Source organism: Coturnix japonica, chromosome 2 (assembly GCF_054131305.1).
Source record: "Coturnix japonica strain WE chromosome 2, WE-NBRP24, whole genome shotgun sequence".
NCBI classification, from domain to species: Eukaryota; Metazoa; Chordata; class Aves; order Galliformes; family Phasianidae; genus Coturnix; species Coturnix japonica.
Window position 1 is genome coordinate 36,729,722 of NC_140664.1, and position 25,459 is coordinate 36,755,180.

At 36.1% G+C, this 25,459-nt stretch overlaps 1 protein-coding gene across 7 annotated transcripts in view; it reads right to left on the reverse strand.

Moving 5' to 3' along the window:
* The window catches only part of SNTG1 (syntrophin gamma 1), a 310,650-nt gene that overhangs the window by 157,803 nt on the left and 127,388 nt on the right, over nt 1-25,459 (reverse strand). For 2 of the 7 annotated variants that reach the window (XM_085537389.1, XM_085537392.1), the window contains exon 2: nt 1,353-1,392. The exons of the other annotated variants lie outside the window; for them this stretch is intronic. The gene's annotated coding sequence lies outside the window, so the exon portion shown is untranslated. The remainder of the gene's footprint in view (nt 1-1,352; nt 1,393-25,459) is intronic. 7 annotated transcript variants of the gene reach the window in all.

Below are 25,459 nucleotides of genomic sequence, written 5' to 3' on the forward strand. Positions count from 1 at the left end.
GATCAAAAGCATATGCTTCCTTCTCAGCCTTTCACTGAGCTGGGCTTCTCCCTTACAAAATTCTCCCTCCATTCCTAATATACCTGACAGACTATTGTGACATGAGGCCATATGAAGACAGATATTCTTATGTATAGAGGAGTTTATCAAAGGATTTAGAGTACTGTTTGTCAATCATTACATTCAGCCACTAAGCCTTTCCACTCAGTAAACAAACAAAACATTTAGCTCTTCCTACCCAGCAGTGAACAGACTAGTCCTGCCCCAGTCTTGAAAGAAGTTTTTTGTGCAGGATTTTTATGAGGACCTTTCAGCTGCCATGAAACTCTCAAAAATAATTTAAGAATTGCCAGTACAATGAATCATTTTGTTGCTTGTGGAACAGGGCACAATGCCAAAGCTTGTATCTTCAGAATTTATCCCACAGAAAACTGAGGTACATATGCTCTCAAGTTGCCAAATTACACTTCACTAGACTGCATTGTTTTTATTCCCTTTCAGTATACTTGATAACACTCAGCTCCTTAGCAATTTGTCTTTCCCCAGGCTAGTTGCTTGTCAGCCCCCAAGACACTAACTCTTCAATGACAATAGACAGTAAGTCAGTTTCCTCAGGGACTCAAATGCCACTGTGGAAATGTGTGTATCATAAGGAATAAACAAGAGGAAGTGGAGCTGTGCACATACTTGCAGGGCTTTGATCTCAGTGGCATTACACAGACACAGTGGAGCACTGGGAGGGAAAGATACAGGCTTTTTAGGAAAAGCAGGCAGGGAAGATAAGGAGGGAGGTGTCACACTCAATGTCAATGACCAGATAAAATGTATGGAGCTCCATCTGAGTGCTATGAGTCAAGATAAAATGGAGGGCAGGGATGGATGACATAGCAATGGGGATCTACTACAGGGCATATGACCTGGATGTTATATAGTCTACGTATAAATAGAAGCAGCCTCATATTCACAAGCCCTGGTCTTCATGGGATCCAAAAGGTTCCTGGATTGCATTGATAACTTCCCTTTCCAAGCGACAAAGGTGGTAGCGAGGGGAGATGTTATGCTCGACCTCATTCTCACCAGCAAAGAGGGACTAGTAGGGAACGTTCAAGGGTAGCCTTGGCTGTAGTAAACCTGTAATGGTGGAGTTCACAATCCTTAGTGCAGAAAGGGATGAGCAAAGTAAATTCACTACTGTGGACATCAGGAGAGCAGATTTTGGTCTCTTCAAGGATCTTTCTTTCTGTTTTTCTGTTTCTCCCTCCTTCCCAAAGAACAGTTTTGAGAAAACTGCATTTAGAAGTACTCAAATATTTAAAGTTTGAAATACATTTTAAATATTCTACTGAACTCACCTTTCACAACAATGAAGTCTGAAGTTGGATTTTCTTATCCCTATGTATAAAAAAATTATGAAGACAAAATTATTTTGGGATTAGCTAACTTCCAGAAGTAATAGATTTAATGAGACTTCGTAATTTGGTGTTAATACTTGAATTGCATTGTGAACTATATCATAAAAAATAAATAGTATTAGACCATCTTATAAAGATATGACATTTTTTGTAGAATGATAACCAATCATTGGAACTTGAGGAATCTCTAATAGCCCATGTGAGCAATATAAAGTACAAACTCTGACATACACTATTATAACAATTACTGAAGAGTTTCAGGGAGGGAAATTTCATATTTACAAGTCTGCATAGTACAGCACACAGTCCATCAATATGACAAAATATACTTAGAAAACACATAAATTAGTATAACTGTTTGAGCTGCCATTCAAGCTGTCGCTCAGTTGGTCCCAGAGAACACTGAGGTTATTTTTCAAAATTTAACATTTTTGTTAAATTGATGTATCTAAAAACTGTATTACACACTTTCCTTCTCTACTTCTTCTTGTATCATCCTTTGTTTTAAGGGATATAAAGAAAAAAACAACAAAAAGATTAATTCTAGACTATGAATTACTTGGGATGGAAGTGACCTCCAAGATCATTCAGTTCAAACCTTCCCTTCCATGGTAAGAGTTGCCAAACACTAAATCAATCTGCCCAGGAACCTATCAAGCCTGGCCCTGAATGCCTCCAGGGATGGGGAATCGATAATCTCTCTGGGCAGCCCATGCCTCTGCCTCACCAAGCTCCAAGTAAAGAATTTCTTCCTAACATTTAACCTAAAAACTTTCTGTAAAATTGTTGTGTGATTTCAACCATAAGACTTAAAAAAGTCTCTCTTCACTACAGTAATTTTCAGATTTCATCAATACAGCATATAATATAAATTATAATAATAAATTTAATACAAGATATTTAGACCACGACAAATCTTAAACTCTAATCTGTAAGTTATGTGTGAATGAATTATTTTTTTCTGTATTAAGTTTCATCTTGAGTTCCTTGGAAATAGTCATGACTTGAACTGATTTGCATCTAGGTAAAAATACCAACAAGATGGAAAATAACAAAAACATAAAATATGTACTAACTTATCCTTCTCAATTCTCATCTTTTCAAATCTTTTCAGAGCATTATCTCACCATCTCCACAATCTGCCCATATTTTCTCTATTATTCCTTTTAATCTTTTCTCTCTCATTCAAACATTTCAGAAGTTATTGTGTATTTAATGAGATTTCAGACAATCTGTTCTTAGATGACACTATTAGATATATACTACACAAATATTCAAAAGCTTGAATTGAATGACCGTGCTCCAGTTCTCTTGATTCAAGTACTTCAAGCGCTATAGCTTTTCTAATTTCCAAATTCTGAAGATGAGGTATCATGTTTATCATCTTTTTGACAAATCCAAGTCATTTAATCTAATATACTCAAAAAAAAGCTATATACATTTTCTTCTCCTTCCTCCTTTTAAATCCAGATAGAAGAAATATATCTCAAACTCTGTGAGAAGCTCAAAAACAGAAGACAAAATGACACCTACTAGAATAATATTGCAGATTGCCTTTTCCACAACCTAAACAAAAATTGCTCAAGTATATTCAATTTTAGATGCTTACAAAGAGATGCAACATAAGCTTGACCAGATACCAGTCAGAGGACATTTAAAAACTGCCCAATAAAATGCTACAAATTTCCTGCTTCAGAAAAGGAAGAAAAACTGCAAGAAGTGAGACACTGTAGTCTGCTGAGCAAGGTCATTAAAATAAATTGTTTCTCAATAAGAAGCTCATTTGACAGATGAGCTGTACCAGGATGAAACTTACTGCTTATAGTTTTATGGTTGTAGGGTTTGTTTGTTTTTACATATGATATCATTACCTAAATAAATGTGGAGCAAGCTTATATTGGTTCTATTTCAGTTCAGCCACTTTGGCAAATTCTTAATTTTCTGTAATTTCTGAAAAGGATACATAATAAACCTGATAGTGCTTAGGAGTTAACTGTCCTTCAACAATTACCGTGACAAATGACATCATGATTATGGTTTAAACAATGAAACAGATTTGAGAAATTGCTCTCATGCTTCTTGTTAACTGAGAAATAAAATCAATTGTTACAACTCTATAGGTTGTGCTCTGTAATCCCCCAGCTAGAAATCTGCAGAGATACTTTTCTATAACACGAATAAAAGCATATTGAAAATGTGCTAGTTTGAGTTCAAAATTCAAAGGGCACTTAAAATTAGAGCACTGAGTAATACTCCTTTCTTTTCCTCAACTACCTCTCCCTTTCACATTTCATGAAACTGTAGTAGGACTAACTTGCTGCAGCAGAATTAGAATTCAAGAATTCAACACTTCTCTTCTACAGCAGTAAGTAGCACAAAGTCTAGCTGCCCTTTACTGATGGTCAGTCACAACCAGCATGTACTTACTAGGTGTTGCCCTGGCAATCCAGGCTGAAATTAAGCACTGCAAGACTGCACAGAGACCCTGATACCACCTATCAAGGGGAAGGTATGATATAAAAATTGGACCAAATACATACAATTATTGAATGCTAAAAGCATCTTTTGAAAGATATTAAGAAATGTCAGAGAGCTCTTGTAAGAATTGTCTGGTTAATAATGCCAGTTAAAGAAAGGAATCTTAGTTAAAAGATCAGTGTAAACAGTTTAACTTAAATTAAAGCATTATTTTAAAGTACTTCTACAGTTTCTGCCATGGGGTTCAGATAATGAAGAACTCTAATCTTAGTACATTGCAGAATAATATCTTTTTTTTTTTTTTTTTCCCCTTCTCCTTCCTGTGACACTTCCTTTACCAAATAAAGTCCAGTTCAATAAATAGAAACTCATATTTTCATGTAACATTTAGCTTCAAAATCCAAATGCCAGAAGTCATGAAAAGCAGGTGCAGAAGTAACTCGGAACATATTTCAATGCCTACCAGAAACAGATAACACAAATAATTTATGGTTAGTTTCAATGTCTTCATGTTAACTCACAATTACCTAACCAAAACTGAAAGGACACCAGTTCTGAAACTAAAAAATATCAGCCAAAAGGCTCATTTAAGATTAACAACAAGCTATTAACTTTTATCTGCTATTGGAAAAAAAGGATCAGTAAAGGAAATTAAGCACAGCAGGATTTGGTCCAGGTTCAGAATACCATTTAGTGCATGAAAATTCATTAATTCAGCTGAGTTCTCACCATGAGGTGAGAACAATAGGCTTGGCAGCTCAGGTTTGTCTCTCATTGCACCTAACTCCCTGCACACAGACACAGATAGCTGGGCATCCAAAGATAAATACCAAATTGTGCAACGCCTCAGAAATCCCCTTCCTTCCATACTCCTAAATTCCTATGGATTATATTAAAGCAAAAGGATAGAAGAAAGAATTTAAAGATAGATGACAGGACAACATAAAAGACACAAGGCAGGAATGATGTTCACACTGCCTCACTGAGGCCACACCATTGCCCTTGACTGTGAGGACATATTCATACTACACAAATGAGTGAAAACAGAGGAAGCATGCGCTGGAAAGACTTGATAGATGGATCCACTTTATTCTTGGTACTGGGACCCAAGCAGACTGTGACAATATTTGTTTCTATCTAGTTTTCTTAATGAATGATTTTTTCTCTCTTGCTGCCTGTAAGAAACTGCAGACTGGGTTGCAGATCCAGGGGTATATATGGTAATATCAAACTGGATTGAGTGAGGAGGCAGGAGGAGCACTGGCTATGACTGAGACTTTCATTTGTAATAGTTTTTGATTTTGTAGCATAACTGGGAGAGGCTACCATATCTGAAGAATCACAGCAGACAAAGCACTCAGACATAATCCAATAAAGTGGGAAATGATGGCAGAACCTTTAAACACATCAGGCTGTGGACTTTACCCACCAAAGACCAGACAGACTGTCATTTCAACCAGCTTCACTAGTGAACGCTATTCTCTGAGTGTAGCAGGTGAACGCATTTACAGAGAAATGAGAATTCCAAAAAGCATGTGAACAAAGCTGCTTCATGCTAGGAGAAAATGGGAGCAAAAGGGAAAGAAGCATGCACCTAAATCTCACCCTATGCAGTTGTGCAACTCTCAGTGATTTTGCAGATATTAAGAAGTGCATTTACTAAAAATAAATGCAATGCTTACCTTTTGATATGAGGTTGAATGCAAAAATGATCTAAAATTAAAAAAAAAAAAACAACTAAAAGTTGTATTTAATATTAAAAAGCTTTATTTACTTTTTTTTTTTTTTTTTTTTTTTTTTTTTTTTTACTTTGCTACACATCATATTACAAAAAGATAGTTTTAATAGCTCTCATTTTCACTGAAGGAATGATATGTGCTGTACTATTTAAAATACTGCTATGTCTGGAATTATGTCTACAATTATGGAGGATTGCTCAGAGCCTTCAGCAATGACATAATATAAATCTTCCATAACAATTTAATTCTCCCTCTAAATGTTCATTCAGATTAATTTACCCATGTACGTTGCCCTTTTCCTCACATGCCACAGAAACAGTTGCCCTGGAGTGAAAGATAATCACTCTTTAGACTCAGTGTTGCTCAGCTGAACGGGGTGAGACATTCTCAGGGAAATGCAACAACTGTACAGCCAACTGCTGCATGAGTGACTGTATGAAAAGTTGTTTCTATGAAAAAGTTGACTTCTGTGACAATCGGTAAAGGAATCATGCATCAACAACACAAAGAAAAACATTTACATGAATAAAAACCTCTGAGAAATAATTACAATAGCACTGACAAGTTTCATTGGGAAAGGGAAAATGACTGAGCGCAATAAAACCAAACCTAAGTGCTATTATTATTTTATAAATGTATGTTGCATATTAAGCCTTAGTATAAAATATAGCATGCAGTAAGAAGAGGAAAGTCAGTCAGTAGCAATGTAGCTGAAAGCACAACTTACTTTTATTTTATAAAAAATAAAGGTAGGTTGTGCTTTCAGCTACATTATATATAGTTAGAGATAATATGTGTATATATATATATATATATGTATATAATATCTATATAATATATTATAATATGTATAATATAAATTATATATAGTTAGAGATACTATACAAATAGTATATCTAACACTAATTTTATGAAGATTGTAAAAGCGTTTATTTTGTGTATTTAAAACTTCAAAATCAGATTTACTCTGATTGTGGAATGAATTAGATATACCTTATCCATAATTAGAAATATAATGATTTAAAGTATTATTTTGGAATCACTACTGTTCATAATTTTGAAGTTCAACAGGGAACTACAAGAGAGAGTCCAGTGGAGGGCTACAAATTTAATCATCTTTGCAGAGCCCTAGAGCATCTCTCTTATAAGGAATGGCTGAGAGACCTGGGATTGCTCAAACTAGAAAAGAGAAGATTGAGAGGGGATCTTATCAACACTTAGAAATACCTACCGAGTGGGTGTCAAGTGGATGGGGCCAGGCTCTTTTCAGTGGTGCCCAGAATCAGGACAAGGGGTGGCAGACAAAGACCAGAGGAAGTTCCATATGAACATGAGAAAAAACTTTTTGCTTAAGGATTACAAAGCACTTGGAACAGTCTGCTTACAGAGCTTGTGGAGACACTTCCTTTGGAGACGTAAAAAACCCACCTGGATGCTCTCCTGTGTAACCTACTGTGGGGAGCCTGCTTTAGCACGGAACTTGGGCTAGATGATCTCCAGAGGCTCCTTCCAATCCCTATAATTTTGTGATTCTGTAACAAAAGCAAAGGCTAGGGCTGAGTATCAGAAGCCTAAGAGAAAACCTGGGAACTGTTAATCACAAAATAATATTACGGTTTGGGTTGGAAAGGGCCTTAAAGATGACGTACTTCCAAACCCCATGCCACAAGTAGGAACATCTTCCACCAGACCAGTTTGCCCAAAGCCCCATCCTACCTGACCTTCAACATCCTGCATTCCGGGCAGCATGTTCCAATGCCTCATTATCCTCATAGTGAACAATTTCTTCCTGATGTGTAATACCTAAATCTCCCCTTGTTTTAAGTCATTATTTCTTCCCTTATCACTACTCTCCTTAATAAAAAGTCTCTTTCCAATTTCCCAGTAGGTCTCTTTTAAGCATTTGTATGCTACTAGAAAGTCTCCTCTGAACATTCTTTTTTCTTTTCTCCAGGCTGAGCAAGCCCAGCTTCCTCAACCTTTCCTTATAGGAAAGGTGCTTCAACCCTCTGATCATCCTCCTGACCTCTTCAACATCTGCTCCAAGAGCCCAAGAGCTCCACATCTTTTTTGTGCTGCAGGCACCAGAGCTGAAGAGAGTACTTCAGATCAGAGTAGAGGGGTACAATCACCTCCCTTGACCTGCAGCTATACTTCTTGTGATTCAGCCCAGAATAAAATTAGCTTTTTGGGTTGCAAGTACACGATGCCATGTCATGCAAAGCTTTTCATCAAACAACAGCCCCAAGTCCTTTTCCTCAAAGCTGCTCCCGATCTATTCCCTGTACAGCCTGTATTTGCACTTGGGATTGCCCCAACCCACGTACAGGACTTCAAATTTGTCCTTGTTGAACTACTTGAGTTTTGGGCAAGCCCATCCCTCAGGCCCATCAAGGTCCCTCTGGACATGCTGACATGTTCACAGAATATTGCCAGCACCACCGAGTTTTCTGTTGCTGGAAAACTTGCAGAGGCTGTACTCAGTCTCACCAACCACATCACCAGCAAAGATGTTAAATAATACCGGTCCTAATACAGACTGCTGAGGAAAGTCACCTCTTTGGTCTGGACACTGAGCTGTTCACAGCAAATCTTTGAGTGTGACCATACAGCCAATTCCTTAATCCACTCAGTGGTATATCCATCAAATCCACATTTCTTTAATTTAAAGAGACAAGGATGTTGTACAAAACAGTACCACTCTCATGCTTAATAGTCTATACAACATTTTTATTTTTTCCTATTTCTTTTTTCCTTTTATAAACCCTGAAGAAATCTACCAAACACATAGATTATTTTTACTTTGAAAAGTAATGACTTCCATGTTCAGAATTTTGCAGATGAAATTTTCTCTCTGCTGACCAGAGTGGAAACTTCTCCGTTACCTTCAAAAATACCAACAACTTCACATTTCTCAGTGGTTATTTTCAGTTAACAATAATGTACTGAGTCTCATAGTATATTTTTACACACTCGTACTCTGTAAAGATATAGCAACTGAGGGAACAAAGGAGTCATCCCCAAACCTCTGATTCTGTAACAAATAGAGAAGCATTCCATGCAGTGGTACAGTTACGATACTAAAACTCCATGGCTTCACTTAAACCAGCAGTTGCATGAGTATACTACAGGAACTGCTGCTTTGAGAGGATCTTCTGAATTTGTCCTTGCTTAGCAACCTACACTCCATTAGCCACACAGTCTGTCTTCACACAAAGGAAATCATAATAAAAAATGCTTTCACTTATTTTATCATCATATTACCTTTTCCTACAGTAATAAAATTGAATTTTGTCATAATCTGTCTTGCTTCTCAAAATACTTAGGCAAAAAAAACTTCAGATTTTCAAAAGAACACATCATTCATTATGCCTCGTGTACCAATAAGAAATAATGAAATAGGGGAATAGCAAAAATGAGCAGGTTATCAAGCATGAAGTAAATAATACTTTGCATTGCTATATCCACTTATGTTGACTCAACTTCACAAGAATGCTGGTTGTTGATTTTAAATCAAAACCTCATATATGCTTCTTTTCAGAGATAAAAACTTATAAAAGGGAGATCATTCCCATTTCATTTAAATAAATGTGAATTAAAAAAATTTAAGACCCTTATAACCTACATTTTCTCACTGACTTCTCCAGGGAATAAAATCAGAGAAGACTCTCACACACGTACAAAACTATTTGTAGTTTTCTAACTGTTGTTCCATTTGAGTTTGGGAGACTAAATATTTATGAACGTTCAAGGAAGCTTTTGATCAGCAATCAGTGTTTAAAAATCATCTCGTCTGCTTCTTTGTAGTGTTTGAATCCTACTCACTCTATTTACTTCAGAAATAGGTAAGCAAAAACACAGAACAAGGAAAGTGACAAAGATGGTCAATCTGCTTCAGTCAGAGAGGAAAAAGGTTAAATGGATCAGGATAGAAAAGTCTTAATAAGAAAAACAGCAATTTTCCTAAAACACAAATTCTATCAGTCACACTACCATTATATGGAAATGCATTCAACATATTACAATTAAAAAGCATCAGATAAGTTGTTTTCATCTAGGCTATTTTCTCCATTTTCTGATTCCACAAGGACTCCTCCCACACAGCACAGAAAATGATTACACATAACTGGAACTTTAGTTATAGGAGCTGCCTAACCATGTGATGAATACACTCTAGCATGAGTTCTAGCTCCAACCCCCTAAGCAATCTCATGCACTCCCTCTTACTTACAGAAACATTCTTGTTGTATGGAACTACACTGTTTCTTAATTTACAAGGAAATCTCTCTGTTATATCTGACACACTGAGAAGTGCCATCTTTGAATGGTCCCTTGGGCTCTCCTCCCTCCCCCCCCCCTCCCCAATCCCATTTCAGTAAGGAAAGGATGCTCCTTTCAGGTATGTGCTGCGTTTGTTTGTATTTTAAGGGTGTTATTAATGATGATACCATCAACCACACTTCCCATGTACAAGAAAGATGGTTATGGACTTTCCTCTGAGCTTTCTAATGGACACCTTTTTTTTTCCAAGTAGCACTTACCAGGACAAAGTTTAATATCTAGAAGCTTTTTTGCTGCTAGCTTTTTTACTGCTCTGAAACCAGAACAGTAGTCTCAATGTTTAATTTATTTTGTCCTTAGAAATTAATTTCCTGTCAGCCTTTTTGTACCTTCAAAATGCTTCAAACCTGATTCACATCACATAAAGGCCTCTGACAAACTGAGCAGGTTTTATAGGAATTATGAAACACTAGTATTAGCCTGGTAGCAATTTGCACTTTCATAAAATTCCGTGTCATTTTTTAAGTTTTGAGTTAAAAGTGAAATGAAAGTGTCCTCTTACTTGTTTCATTTTGTCTCAGTTTTTCTATATATTCCAGTTTTTGAACATATATCGGTTACTGCATACAGTATATGTGAGTGACATCACTACTATGAAGAGGAGGGTGATTTTTGCCATTATATATATATATATATATACACACACACACACACACACACACACAGTTTTGATACATGAACAATTATATTTTAAAGGACTGCATTAGTCTTTAAATACATATGGTAAAGTTTCTATTGTGGCAATTCTAACAGCATGAACTTCAATAGTATCTCTGCATCTTCTTTTTGTAATGCATTTTCAAGGCAGACATTGCTTAGGGGAACTAGAGCTCCCAAGGGCACCAATCAGCATTTGGTAGGCTGCTGTGCTTGCATACTGTCCCACTGAAATCAGTGGGGTACCAAACAGGAATAGCAATCCAGCAACATGTAAGAAATCACTAAATGAGTACCTAAAAACAGACAAAGAAGGTGAGATAATACAGTAGAATTAAAATAGAAAAATGCAATTATGTTTTCCAGTGGCAGACTTTTAAGGTTTGAGAGACCAGTTGAAAAAAATCCACAACTGAAGATACATTATGTTCATTACCTTGATTATATGTGCCTACTTTGGAATTTATCTGACAGAGAAAAGCAATTTAGATCTTTCAATAAGGACAAAATGTGAAATAGGATTTCTGCAGCTTAGCTTAATTCATCAGCCTTCTAAGCTGATAAAATAGAGCAACAAACACAGATTCAAAATCACTATTTTGATGACAGACTTATCCTTACCAAAAGTCTTACTGAAGCTGTATATTCCACAAAGACATAATTTGTCTTTGTGTAATATACACAGCATGCAGGAAAAAAAAAAAAAAATTTCCCCTTACAGCAAAAATACATCTACCCATACGAGAGGAACTACCAAAGAAACAAAAATGTAAGGCAAAGCCAAAGGGAGGACAGGTACCCAACTGTATTACATCAAACTTTTTTTTTTTTTTTTTTTTTTTTTTTTTTGTCACTTTGCCTTCATAAACTTCAGAACTGTGCAATATCTGAAATAACTTTAACAATAACATTTGACAAATAATTTTCCCATGTACCGTTCTTCACTCCAAAGACTGAATTGTATTTCTATTTTCCCTCAACAAAAGTTACTAGCAGAGTTACCATTTTAATTCCAGAAGCAGAAGGTCACGCTGGCAGCTGAATCAAAGTTTCCCTAGTATACACTGCCAGAGATAACTCCAGTAAAGGAGCATCACTTCCATCCAATCTGCACTACTGCACTCCCTTGTGGTCTGTTCTTTTTAGCTGTAGGTACAATACATCCTAGATCAATCTATGTCCGTGACAAAAACAAACGAAAAGCATATGGAAACAGCTCAGACAACAGCAGTATTAATGGTAAAACGTACCAAAATATTGCCTACAGACTGTGAGAATTAAAATCCTCCTAGCCCAGAACAAAGAAGACTGAGAGAATCTCAATTTTCTCATATGTATACTTAATATATGCACATATATAAACAACTGTGCTTCCAGATATTTTGTATATACACATAAATAAACTTATGTATATAAGTACATAGAAAAAAGAGAATGGAAACAAGTTGCTGACCCTGTTTAATGTGAATAAGGAGTACGAGATTAAATCACAGCAAAGATGGCATAGGAACTTTCTAGTAGCAGAAACCCTTCATCAGTTCACTGGGATAAATTGCCCGTGAGAACCAGGATCTTGTCACTAGATGTGTTCTATTCTATTTTTTTTTTTTTTTTCCTAAGAATTAATTAAAAAAAAAATAAAAATCCAGGAATGGTTCAAGAACAGCAGATCTCATGATTTCATGCTCTAGGAAAGGACTGGACAGATGGGTCTCTCAAAGGCTCAAAGGTCTTCCCCCCTCCCCTCTACCCCCCCTCTCCCCAGAAAATCACCTTTTTGAAAACAAATTTTCAGGTGAAATAAATTTCAGCTTTCCTTTTTTGTTTGTTTGTTTGTTTGTTTGGGGGGAGGTGGGCAGTAATATAAACTAAATCCACATTGCAGTCCCCCAAGGTATGGCATTTATTACATTTTAAAAGTCCTATTCCCGAGAGTCTCTTTTAAATGTAAAATGACTAAGAAAATGAACTCCGGTGCTACAGAGCATTCTGAAAAGCAATGTGGAAACATTTAGAGCCTGTTCATTAAACTTGTCAAAACTGGGTGCAGCACAGATAATGACTTCAAAACACTTCATGTACAATCAGCAATGCCTTAACAAGACAAAACTAGGCTTTAAAAAACACCCACTTTAAAGAAAACACAAAACTTTGTATCAAGTATCAGACAGTCATTATGTCTACTGTGGTTTTTTTATGGGTATATGATAGCCTTGCCCACTTTCTGTTGAGGTTGTTTTGACAGAGAAACTGAAAGTACTAAGCAGTAACTAGTGACTATTAGGCCATTAAGGTCTATTAAATACTAAGTGCATTCACACTCACTTACTGTTTATATGTAAGTTCTGTTCATCTTGCAGGAAATTCTCTTTAGTATTATTACTGCAGTGATAAACTATTTTATTTATTTATTTTTTTAAATATCTCTGCATCTCGTCTTTTCCTTAAGTGGGATTATAAAATGTAATTTGGCAAAATTCATACTCTTCATAAAACTGGCAGGTTTCCACCATAAACTTACCATCAAATTTCAGCATGTGAAAGTACACACATACAAATAGTTTGCAAGCTGCAGGATGTAAATGCTAGTCAAAAGAGTAAAATTCACTCTACAGAAACACCCCAAATCCACCTTTCCATTGGGCAGAGGCCTTATGCCTGCAGAATCTATAAAGGCTGAGCTCCAAGAGGTAATTCTTACTGTGACTCAGAAGAAAATGCCATTACAGGGGCTGCAGAAGCTCTACTGGGGAACTGGCAATCATTCACTGGCTAAAAATAAGCACTGAAGAGAAAACATGTGTTATCTTAGAAAAAACAACCTTAAAGATGTTTACAAGTACAAAATATTTCATCATCTGTTTTTCCTAAGTGATGATTATGCAGCAGATTTTTACTCTAATCTATAGGATTCTTAATTCACTTTCAGAGATAGAAATGGCTCTTATTTCCTGATATAGACAGAAAGCTCCCATAGCCTGAAAAAGATAGAAGTGCTTAAAGGAAAAATAAATCAAAACCATAAAATTGTGACTCTGAAATCTCTAATTATGATATCCCCTGAAAACATTTAACCTTCAAAACCAGCAAGCTTAGATTATTTACAGTCATGATCTCTTCTTGGAAAATTGCATCTACACAAAATGGTCAAAAAAAACCCAACATGCTTACTTCATTAAATGTAATCCTTTTCTAAAAAATGAATGGCAAAAGTCCAGAAAGGAAGAGACTATGATCATTGGCCAAATTATTATTAAATTCTACGCTAATTAATTCTACATTAAATTCTATACTCTGAAGACAACATTTAAATTAAGTAAACTGGAGTAGAGAAAACTCCAAGCATCAATAACATTTTTAGTTGCATTGGGGCAATTTTATTTTTGGCCTATACGCTGGACAGTGTTCCAAAATTTCAGTGAACTGCAAGTCTACAGATTGATTTTTTCAGTAAGCTGCTCTCAAGACAAGAAAACTGACTGATGGCAATTAGCCACCCTTAAAAGGAAGAAACCATGGTCCAAAAGCATACCTGTATTTCTAAATTAATCACAGTCATCATGTGCCACTTCCAAATATCTGTCACTGATAAAAAATTAAATCCTAAATAACTAGGACCAAAATCTGACATTTTTTGGAGGTTTCAAATCAAGGTAACTTCCACTTATTCAATCACTTCCACAAAAACAAACAAACAAAAAATTCAGTAAATATAATTGTATGTAATTATTATAATGGCCTAGTTTGGTTACATTTTCCAGTTATTCTGGGCTACAATCTCCTGCTGGTTTCATATGGCAAAAGAGCCTGGAAAACAAAAATAAATAATTTTATTTACAGAATAATTGCTGGAGATGGCATATAGTTATCTAAGCATAGTTTAGGCAGACTTGAATTTCAACAATTGCCATCTTCAGACAAAAGTATACACAAATACATTGTTTAACAGCTGTATTAAATAAATCCTACATTTTCTGTGGACAGTTTGTTCACTTATGGTAAATACAGTATTACTGGCATATATCTTAAAAACATCCAAGAACTGGATGATCTGGAAGCAATGAGTCCAGCAGCATGTAAGCTATTGACACCTGTCTGAAAATCTGTATCTTCTTGAAGTGTCCAAACTGCTATCTTCAAAGCTATTAACAGGATGTTGCAAAACCAGGAGGCATTAAGTGCATTTTCTGATATTCTGCAGCGCTTTTTACAGTACTATACTTTAACTCTGAGAAGCTGTCAGAGATTGGCAAAACTCATCTAGAGAAAATATTTCTGTAGTGCAAGAATGATACATGAGAAAACTCACAAGATTGGCAGCTGTATGAACAAATGACTTCGCAGATCATATCAGATACGAATCCACAGGACACTCATATGATGAAAAGGATAGCTTCTCCAACTATCACAAGTAAGCTCAGTTATTCATTCACTCTGAGAAGTTGGTTCATTCTTAATGTATCTTTTTATTTGTAGCATTAGAAACCACACTACATATACTACAGAAGTAGCATGGTCTATCATAGATACTGCTCAAGAATAAGCTATGAAAATATCTATTGAATGTCCCTCGGGTACCAGTAGGTTTGGAGCAATTATTCTATTCACGCTCCCCACAGACTAACACCAGTCAGTAACATCAGCCAGCAAAACTATATAGAAAAGAGTCAGAATCCAGGTTCCAACACATTTTGACAGGTGCAGATGTAAAACTAAAGCCTGTATCTCTTACAGTTCACCACCAAACTTCTTAATAACAGAAGTTTGCAAGGTTAGTCAGTCATGTATTTTGTCTTCAGGTCAGTAAAGTATTTATTTTCGCTTTCTTATAGGAATGTAAAATAAAACAATGCTAAATGCATACCTCCAGCATTTTCATCTTTTTATTTTTCTAAGCAGAATTTGCTTTCCTGTTGGAGTATGTAGAAATGAAAGTATGTTTATTATTTCTTTGAACATGGAAATCCTTCAAAATTTGTTGCCTATTTCTGACTGTGAAGGATGAAAACTGCTACAGTACAATGGAACTAACAATGAGTTCTCTGAAGTTAAACATGCAGGGGGCACAGATGCAGGCTCTGCAAGATACCAAAAGAGGAAAAAAAAAAAAAAGGAAAAACAGAAAAATCAGAAAATAAAATCTAGACAGTAGATTCGTGTTGAATTTCTCTACCATCATCAGCTGCTTATTGTCATGCTACATTATAAATAAATGAGAGATTTAAAAGGTTTCAACATTTATTAAACTCCTAATTGGAATCACAGATACTGAGATCTGAGACTACGTCAAGTCATTTTCACTGATAAGCCAGCTCATCATAACATCCTCAAAGAAGCTATTCAATAAATATGCATGAGTAGTTGTTCAAGCAGAAAGCTGTCACTTGCCTCTCCATAGGAGTAAAAAGTTTGGGGTATTTTCTTCAGGCATATATGTACCTAAATAAATCTATCTGGAATTAAGCTGTCTGATCTGAGGCTGTTCTGAACTGCAAAGATTGATGCAAAAAAAGAAGGGAAAAAAAAAAAAAAAAAAAGAATTAAGAAAGCATTTTGAAGTAGATATGTTTCACAAACTCAATGAAATGGATAAAAAAAGGGGTGTGTATAAAAATCTATAGCATTTCTCTGTTGAGCGTTTTTAAAGAAAAACTGAGAAACCCAGCACAAAAATTATCTGACGAAGGAAATAGAGGTTCCTGTCTGAGAGTTTACTGCACTTGTGTTATAACTGGGAATAACTTGTAGTCTTCACTACATCTTTCAAACAGGGAAAAAGCTCCCCTGCATATAAATGGTACTAACATCTTGGATTAACAGTTCAGCTTGAAACATACGTAGAAATCAGCACATATGATACCCTCATGTAAGAGGCCAACTGGTCGGATCAACATTTGAACGTTTTCTTCTTAATCTCACGCCGGGTGTAAGATATCAAAAGAACCTTGCCTCCCTCCTGTAAATTGGAGCAAGACACCTCATCATACAAAAATTATCTGGCACATTTAAAGCTATATATCCTTGTGAATAATTACAAGTCATTAGTTTGCTTTCAGGTAGTAGTCTAAGATCCTGAAAGTGGTATCCACTAAGAGTCTCCCATTTGGGTGTCTGCCAATTTATTTTGCTATTTACCATTTTAATATGAATTTCATTCTTCCTTTCTAAAGTAAAGCATAAAGAATCAAAAGCAGTGTTCAGAAAAAACAAATGAAGAAAGGAATTTGGCACTGTTTCACAATTATCCTTCTGAGCTGCTCTCTTCATCTGAGATTCTGTGCTCTGAAGTGGAAGGGTGAACAGGTGTTTTGCAGGAAAAACAGATGAGACTAAAGGGTAAGTGCATCATCAGGGGATGGGGTGACTTCAGACCCAAAAGATAAAAACTGAAATACTCCAGTTAAAAGAAACAGCAAATTCTGAGCTTCTAAATCTAGACGGCAACCCAGAGGCAAAACTGCAGTTTGTTAGTTGAAAAACAGACTCTTCTAAAAGGAAATACCTTATCCTCTGCGTAATTTTCAAGCTGCCAAATATAAGCTTATGATTTTAATGCCCCTGAAGTTGAAAATATCTTCAAGGAAACCATTAGCCTAAAAGCAAACTGAATTGCAGACATTTTAATATAATCTGCATTACTCAATATAGCTTCCTCATAGTTTTCCAACTAGGAATTCCCATTTATTTAAAAAGAGAGAGAGAGAAAAACAAAACAAACAAAAAAAAAAAAAAATAAGTAAGGAGATAACAGAAGAATCCTCTCTCCCCGGCAGTAAGTATTACAGGCGTTTCAGCTCTGTAGCAGAGCAGAAATACTTCTGCAAGTATGTAAGTTCTATCTGACTTACGAGACAAACAGTTTTTTCAGAGCAGCATCATATGTGGTTTTGATAGATAATCTTGTAGGCAGATATTCATAGGCATATAAAAAGGATTCAGAATGTTTGGTACCAAAGAGAGTGCAAGTGTGCTAGAGGACACCTCCAGCCAGGCAAATAATCTTGCTGCTTTGATCCTGCTTGAAATGAGAAGTGAAACAGGAGAACCTGTTAGCACCTCCAAATCTTCTAGCGACATTACAGGAGATCCAAATTGAAGCAGGTCTCCTTTAAAGTAACAGGGCTTGAAAACGGCCTTCTTTCACATACCAGGCAGGATCATAGAATCATAGAATGACCTGGGTTGGAAGGGACCTCAAGGATCATGAAGTTCCAACCCCCCTGCCTGGCAGGGCCACCAAACTTCCACAATTACTAGATCAGGTTGCCCAGGGCCCCATCCAACCTGGCCTTGAACACCTCCAAGGACGGGGCATCCACAACCTCCCTGGGCAGCCTGTTCGAGGACCTCACTACTCTGCTAGTAAAGAACTTCCCCCTAACATCCAATCTAAATCTACCCTCTTTCAACTTAAATCCATTTCCCCTGCACCTGCTGGGAAAGGCCTTTGAGTAATGAAGCTTGCAGACTCACAATTACTGCACAATGACATCATTAAACAAGACAAAAACCGTTTTCTTTTCCATTTGTTCACATGGTCATACTTCTCCAAAATTATCAATTGAACAAAACAAACAAACAAAATCAAACCACAAAGAACACTCCACTAAGTTCTCAAAGGAAAAAAAGACAGACAAAAAAGCTTAAAAAGCTAATGGTAGCACTGTGCTGCCACTTTGAGTGGAGAGGAATGGCACTGCAGCATTTTGGATGGATGCTAAAAAAGAAAAGTCATTTATTCTCCTCTTGTTAGAGTAATTGGGATAAAATGAAAATACTATTTCCTGTAAAGTGGAGATGAAGAAAGAAATAGCGTTGAGGAGGGGACTGAGTTGCTGACAGTGAAGCTCCATTAACCTCCAAAGAATCAAGCATGTCTCTAGGTAAATTGTGGATAAACATTCCATAGTGGAACGAATAACTACCATTTATTTATTTGGGTTCCAGCAGGCACCAGGGGCTGCTTTTCCTTCTATCTTCCCTCTCTTCATAGCTATCAGTGTATATTAGAAGATGCTGGTGAGGCAGTTCAAGCATTCAGCGACAGATCAGCTTCAGTGCAGACCTGTAGACCATGGATTTTGATAAGAGTGCAAATGTTTCTTGTACTGAGAGACTCTATACAGTTCTTTCCTGAAATTTAATTTCAGGAATAATATGTAAGGGAGATGAAAAGTGTATGTTTTTGTAGATACATTGGAAATACATAAGGACAAACACCAGGCCAGCTCTTGGTGAGCACAAATAAAAACTCTGGGATATAAATTGTATTTTAGGTTCTGGCTGACTGGGGGATTGTGTGTGTATGTAGTCTGGAGAGGACAGCACTGAGCCTATAATACGAGACAGCCAGGTGTGACCATCTAAAAACCAGAGCTGTGTGATATACAGAGCTGTACTCTGTAGTACTCTTCAGTACTTAAAAGGAGCTAATAAAGGGAGAGCAACTTTTTACATGGTCTAATAGTGACGTTTTAAACTAAAAGATTGGAGATTAGATATTAAGAGGCTGTTTTTGTTTGTTTGTTGTTTTTTTTTAACTCGGGGTGGTAAGGCTCTGGCACAGGCTTCCCATAGAAACTGTGGATTTCTTGTCCTTGGAGTCATTCTAAACCAGGCCAGATTGGGCCCTCATCTGGTGGGTGGCAGCCTTGCCTATGGCAGGGTGGTTGAAACTACATGATTCTTAAGGTCCCTTTCAACCCAATGTATTTTATGATTCTATGCCCCATCTTCCAATATTTGCTTGAGTTCTCTGCCCAAGAAGCTATATGTTTACCATGAAAAGCAAGCACTCTCCAAGCTTATATTCCTGATTCTTTAGAATCTAGAACTGCTTGCATGATTTAGTCAAAGAGTAGTTCTCTGACTAGTTACCTGTCGCTTCCCGATCCGTCGACAAGTCCAGGCTGCCTAGTGACTTTACCGTGCCTCCATGCATGGGGAACAGACGGGACACACACACACAGTGCATAACACCGAAAGTACAAGTTTAATGCCTCACAACAAACCCTATATAGTCGTACAGGTCACCACCCCTGGCAGACCCTCGTGACCTCCCTGACTCCACCTCAGGTGCACGCAGGCACCACCTACACATTATGCAACATCTCCCCCCTCTTTATCATCTTTATGCAACGTCATCTGTGCAGAATCCGTTACTATTGTCATACTTTCCACACAACAGTGTTTTTATGATTCAGATGTAAGATCTACCCTGTATAGTGAGAACACTTTTTTTTTCTTTCTTTTTTTTTTTTTAATTCATAAAGCCTTTATTATGCATATTAAACCATTTCTCCTTTGAAACTGTAACCTGTTTTCTTAGAATAACAAATAAATGTATTTTTTACAAGTTTGAAATAAACTGAGAAGATTTCAAGTTAAGTCTGGGAGTGACATTTAAACTTGGCTTATATAAAAGAATGAGGTTTTAGAATAGATCCAAAAGACTGCAATTAGTAAATGACTTAGTTTCCTATGCACCACAGAGAGCTTTCAGGATGAATTTAATATGATGATGGGCATTCACAAAACCTAACACACAGACACATATGGCTATGGTTATATGGTTAACAGCAGTGTTAATGTCTAATATTCAGCTAGCTTGAGAAAATATTTTGTGAAGTAATCAACTGAGGAACAATGTCCTGAAAGAAAAGGTCAGAGTCTTAAAAACAAGAATTATTTTCAAGGTAGAAAGTGTGACTACATGAAAATTAAGACAATTTGTAAGTATCATGACAGCCTGCATTCAAACAAGGGAAAAAACAGAATGAGATCTGAATAATGTAGGGAACGGGTAGTTCAGAATAATCAGGAAGAAGAAAGTATGAAAAAGACTTCACTGCTATCTTGAAAAAACCCAAAGTGATCTTGACTTTGAATGTGAAAGAAATGATGAAGAATTATAATAACTTTATAATTACCAAGAAAAAGGTAAAAGAAAGCTAATGAAGGAAACCCAAATAATCAGTAAATAATTAGTATAATGCGGATTATAAAACAATTAATTTCAAATTGGATTATATTTATCAAACCAGAACGGAGTACAAAGTGAAGTAACCTAAAAATGTAGTACAAGAAATATTAGTAATATAATAAAATGTTAATAAATAAATAAATGAGTAAATTGCTAATGGAGAAAATATTTTACTGAGAGCAGAGATGAAAAGGTATGAAATCAACTACTAAAAAAGCTAAACTATAGCTCTACACCTTAGGAAATACATAAATACATTCAAAATACCCATTTTCATATAGATATGATTCTGTAGGAAAACAGAAAATCATGAATGAATTTATGTATTTTCAATGTAAATTTTCAGCCAAAATGCTTGGTTTCATTATTCCTAATGATACATACATAGATCGGATGCTTAATAATGCCATGTTCTGCTCCATAAGCCATTAACAGAAAAAACTCAATGACTACAAAACACAGTGGCAGAAAGTCACTGTGATTTAGATTCTCAGAAATATCTTCTAAAGATGTCGCTTTACCCAATCAGGAATAAAATGGTCCATTAATGGAAAGGTATACCAGGCAAAGAAAACATGCTAAATAGAATGGCAGAGGGTCTGGAGAAAATAAATAAATAAATGAATAAAATTATGTAGGGTGTGATACCTATCTGTGCAAATGAGGGACTTTTTGTGGACTAAATATGTCAAGGATGAATGAGCGCTTTTTGCTCCCTTTGAAGTTAGTAACAATGTAATGGAAAATAAATAATCCTTTTGTATATAAACACCTTAACAGTCACGTCAAGAAAGTAATAAAATTTACTCATTAATAAACATAAGTAGATAAGAACTCACAGGACAGACAAAAGCAGCCTTGCGCTGGCTATGAGTGAAGTACAATTTGAAGTAGAACTATAGTAAAAAGACCACCATCCTCTGAAATTCTAAGCACATTCTGTCTCAGAGATAATTATTCTCACATTTGAAAAAACATTATCCAGGTTGCTCTGAAACACTGCACAATTTTTTGTAATTTCCCTTACAAGAAAAAGCTGAGAGACTTCTTTACTTTCAGGGAGCCAGCCATAGAACACTATTTTGTATCAGATACTTCATTGCTGAATCAAAATAGTGTTGCTGAAGTATACCATTTCTTGGATACACTCTATGTTCAAAATAATAAATGTTTTGCAAATTCAGAGAGCTAATTTAAGATATTTCTGCCTCGAAGCATAACGATAGCCTTGTATGACTCACACATACTTTCTAGGACATTATTGTCCCAGTCCTCTTGCACGAACAGAGTCAAAACTGAAGACCATAAGCACTTAAAATTTTAAAGCAGAATAAATCTGTATATTCAGCTCAAAATTGAATGTTAGAGACGAATGAAGAAGCATATTGAAAGAAATTAAAAAGTTAGCTAATTCTCAAATGTTTTGTGTAGTCAGTTGCTTCCAAAACACAAAAGTAATGAATAATGTTTAGGTTTTGTTGCACCTTGAACTGTCATCTCTTCAGAATATGAGGAGGAAAGCAATAACTTACTACACATTAATATAGGCTAATATAGGGTTCTTCCCATGCATTCTGAAACACTCTACCCTCTAATGACATGTGCCAATCTTTTCAAAATCAACATCAGACAAAACATGGATTCTTTAGGTTGCACAGCCAATGAATGCTGCCAGAGGTAACAGACAGTCCCAGAACCACATCAGTAATGCCGCAGATGTCCCTAAAAGACACATTGATACACACTGACCCCACTACAGTTCAATACACAATGCCTGAGAGGGCTTCCAGTTTCCAGAAAATACATGCGTCCTGGCCAATTCCTCAATAGAGCAAGATGTTCCCATGCTTCCTTCTTACTTCTTCCAGCCCTCATTTTCATGCAAAGTACATCTGACCCCCAAAGGGATGCTGCTATTCAGGAACAAGATTGGCAGAACACATCTTCAGGTAAGTCTAAATGCAGACTCAGACAGAACTAAGGTGGGATGCAGGCTGTTTCCCTGCTTTCATAATCTGGTATTTATATTTTAAATTTGATTGTTAACTCCTGTATTTATTAAACTAAATTGAAAAAGTTAAAGTCATAAAAATCCAGTACAAGCTCAACATCAGAACTTACTTATACTCATGAAGGATGAGACCTAAGGCATGACATATTGAGTATGGCCTGGATGTAAATGAACTTCTGAATGATGCAGTCCACAGTTAGACTACAGCAGCAGTAAATATGGAGAATATCAGTAACAAAAGTAACAAATATTACAGGTAAGAAGAATCTAATTTTTATTATTTATTTATTTATTTTTTTCCCCCTGAAAATATATATAAGATTACTGTAATAATACTGAACTGTGAGTTTAGTCATCTGGAAAGAACTCAAAGCACCCCACAAAGAACACAATTAATCTGCAAATGGGGTAGGCCTAACCACTTCTGCTTGGCTGTTCTTTGCCATTTGATACCTACGTCAGCTCCACAGGGCACCCACATTATGTAGACAGTTACAAGATGGAAGTTCTGTCTCCTCTTTAGCAATGTTCCAATGATTATTTTGAATAAATGAGGTTGATCAGAAAAGAAATGGCTTTCACAGTGGTCTATTGTTACTGTATTTTTACCTGTTAATTCAAGAGAATATGCCAAATACTCTGGAGACGATAGCTGAAAATATCCTCAAATAAACCTTGCAAGTACAGTCATTATGCCCTGCAGATAATAAGTAAATGGAAATAGAAGATTAGTAAACAGAGATGCATTCCATAAGGAAAGGAAAAAAAAAAAAAAAAAAAGTAAAAAGCTTAACCTCAGCATCAGCTATTTTTCCCCTTAGAGGAGAAAAGGCCCTGGTTTCATGCCTTGTAATTGCAGCAATATTGCACAACACAGAAAAACTTCTCTGGAAGAGTATTCACAAGCTTTTATTAAAAAAACCAAAGGGCTCTGTCATCAGTTAGCTGACAGACTTATACTACCAATAAAAATCCATCCACATACTTTGCTTGTGCACAATCCAATTAGTGGATATGTGTAGTCAACCAGAAGCAAAGTAAAAGTTTTACATCAAGATCTCTAGGCTTGGCAATATTAGATGATCCTTTACTACACTGTTATTCTTCTCTATAAAGAAGAAAAAAATCAGAATACACATTTTTTTTTTTTTTTTCACCACCGCCTTAGCTCTGTTTGTTCTAAGCAAACCACAGAACAGTCCCTAGTACCTTCACAATAGATTCTGAAGGCGGAAAACTATTATAGAGACTGCAAGAGTCCCATTCCTCATTTTGATTCATTTATATATTCAATTCATCTCAGAGTCAGCTCTCAAACATATACAGAGAAGAATTAACTTTAACCTGGACATCTCTAAAGTACCTTTGCTGTTAGTGGACAGAAGTAAACTCTTTTGGTCAATTGAGATGATAGTTATCAATATAGGTAAATTATTCTCTTATATCTGATACTTTGCAATTGTAAGTATTTGTTCATAAACATAATTTGAGTTTAAGAAGGAGGGAATAGTCACAAAATAAAAGCCAGATGATCATGATGGACTCAAGAAGGCATTAATTCTAAAATCTCTCTGGAGTTATTGACTGTTCTTGTTATTTGGGCTGGTAATTAACTGCAAATACTCTCCATGATTTTAAACTTTTGAAGTGAAGGATATGTAAATATTTTCAGAGCTTCTTATGTGCCTCTCTACTAGCTTATTCTAATGTAAATTACAAATGATTACAACAGGCACACTGTGTATGCACCAGGATTTATTATCTTCCCATCCAAGCAATTAAGTAGCAACATAAACAGATACAGCAGCATATAAAACAAAATGGGCTGCTATTTCTTCTGGCACATTATGTCTACTTACATCCACATTCTCACAATGGTGCAATAAAATATGGGTTCCTCAAATGGTAAGCATTTTCCTTGCTATGTTAAAAATATTTACAGTTTACCCCATGTCAAAGAATGAACAGAATTAGAGATCAGGATACAATCAAACCTTTGACATGTCTGACAAGAATAAAAAGTGTATATCCCTATTTGAAAACTCAGATATTTTTCTTCCTCAATAGCATATATCTGTTATTAAAGAGTATCAATGAAATTACGCACAGGAATCTCTCTGCATTAGTAGCAATTACATAATGGAAGTGCCTACTGAAATATCTAGTCCTTCACCTTACAACTGCAATCTTGAAAATCTATGTCACTCACTAGAAACCTATTTCTAGGTAGGTTATAAAACATAAAATAGTAATCATCATCCTTCATTGCACAACTTCGGACATGTCTGTTAGTTCTCTCCTATTGTCTTCATGCTAGCAACAAACTGCCTCCCTCATACTGCGGGACTTAGATGCTGTCCCTTATTCTTCAGCCTGGAAGTAGGTACATGTGAAGACAGAGCAAATCCACAGTGACATGCACGGCTCAAATGTACAGGCCATCCAAGCTACGGAGCCCTTCATGGAGGGGTGCCCAAGGTGCCCTGATAGCAACAGCTCCAATCTTCTCTCTTATGAGAAGTTACCATTGCTGTATCAAGTAGAATGAGAAAACTTTGGCAATAGAAAATACTTCAGTTAAGAAAACAGTAATTCCCAGGAGAAAAAAGAAAGAAAGAAACAAACAAACAACAAAACAAACAAACAAAAAACACCTGTATATTCAAACGTTGTGACCAATCTCTGCTGATTTAGCAGCCTTTCTTACATTCTGTGGAAGGGAACGTGCATCGTCCCTTTAAGACAGTAACTACAAGAGCTCCAAGAAATTGATTTTACTAGGCGTTCAGCTAAGCCCTTTTGACCCAGTTGTACTTGAGGGAAAGAGGAGGCTCACAGT